Raw genomic sequence first — 2033 nt, forward strand, 5'->3', positions numbered from 1 at the left:
CTCAGAAAATAAACTTATTGCATAAAGGTGTTAGTTGGGCGTATAATCTAAACAATGAATAATACAAACTACAAAATGGCCTCGGAAAGGACTGGAACTTTTGATGACAAAAAGCATGCGCACGGAAAATCTAAAGGTCATGTTTCAGGCGACGAATGGAGACTGGGTGTTTGGAATGCTAGGGGAGTAAATGATCTCAAGGTAAAAGAATTGCGTGAAACTATGGGCGTGAAGAAACTAGATATTTTATGCATGCCCGAAACAAAGAAAAAGGGATGCGAAACTAAAGACATAAAAAACGGCGTTTTGAAAGGCGGATTTGAAATATGGTCAGGAGTAGACTGTGAATCACATGGTAAACAAGGAGTAGATCTCATTTTGAATGAAAGAGCAAAGCAGCATCTCGGAGACCATGGCTTCGTGTCTCCCAGACTGCTGTGGGCTAGAATGAAAGTAGGAATCAGAAGACTATTTATTATAGCATGCTACGCGCTGGTTGATAGTGATCCTAGAGAAGTAAAAGACGCCTTCTGAAACACTTTAAATGACACAATAAACATCTGCGAACATGGGGAAAGAATAATTCTACTAGGATACATGAACGGTTGGGTGGGCATCCAAAATCAGGACACGGAAAGAGTATTAGGTAATTTTGGGGATCCAAGAACAAACTATAATGGAGATAAATTAGTTGGTCTATGCTTAGAAAAGGGTCTGTTTATTACAAATACTTGGTTTAGGCATAAAATGATGCACATGTACACCTGGTCTAAAGGAAATAGCAGGAGTATAATTGACTTTGTTGTTGCGGATGAAAGACTTAGAGAGTTAGTCAAAGATACAAGGGTCATGAGGGGTCCTGAATGCAATACTGATCATTACCTTCTGATCTCAAAAATTAACTTAGGTCGGTGTTGGAGAAAAAAGAGACCCAAGAAAGCAAAACAAACGCGAATCAAAATTGAAAACCTACAGAACCCGGATGTGCGAATAGATTTCCAAAATAAGATAATCGAAAGCATAGATAGGGCAACATGGGAGGACCGTATAAAAAACAAAGATTTAGAGGGCGCCTGGACAATGTTACGGGATATCCTTGTTAGATGCACAATCGAAGTATGTGGTACCGCAGTTGTAGGAAGAATGTCTGGTGATGCGTGGTGGAATGATGAAATTCAGGCTGCCCAAAAAGCAAAAAGAGAAGCGTACAAGAGAACTTTGAACATCGCAGGTCTTAGCAATGAGGAAATAAGTAGACGTAGAAATAATTATAGACGCAAAAACAGGATACTTAAACGATTAGTTAAAGAAAGTAAAGATACAATTAGAGCAGAAGAAGAGATACAAATACAAAACGACTTTGAAGAAAGCAGGAAACTACTTTATAAAAAAAATGAAAGGAAACAAAAGTACAGAAATTGTCAACATGAGAAATAGTAGGGGGGAAATGGTATATGATGCAGAAGGAATTTCCAGAGGCTTTCAGAGACTATTTTAGGAGACAATTCGGAAATGAAGCTATAGGACACCACAATTGCGATGTTGAACACGATGCGTTGGAAAACTCAATTGAAAAAGTCTTTGTAACTGAGGTTAGGGATATAATTAAGAACTTTAAAAACGGTAAGGCTACCGGGGTAGACAGTATTAATGCTGAAATGCTTAAACACGGTGGCGAGTACATACCACATAGAGTTTGCGAATTGATAAATTTATGTTTTGAGATGGGAGGCGTCCCAGACGATTAGAAAGAAGCGATTATAGTACCAATATACAAGAGAAAGGGAGATAAAAGCAAGTGCAATAATTACAAAGGGATTAGCTTATTAAGCACAGTAAGTAAAATATATTCAAAAATACTTTCTCGTAGGGTAATGAAAATAACAGAAACAAAGATTTGGGAAGTCCAAAGTGGGTTTATGCCAGGAAGATCATGTACGGATCAAATATTTAGCTTAAGGAAAATAACAGAAAAAAGTTTGAGAGTAGGAAAAAAAGTTTTCTGTGCATTTGTTGACCTAGAAAAAGCTTTT

This window comes from Belonocnema kinseyi, chromosome 4 (assembly GCF_010883055.1).
Source record: "Belonocnema kinseyi isolate 2016_QV_RU_SX_M_011 chromosome 4, B_treatae_v1, whole genome shotgun sequence".
NCBI lineage: Eukaryota > Metazoa > Arthropoda > Insecta > Hymenoptera > Cynipidae > Belonocnema > Belonocnema kinseyi.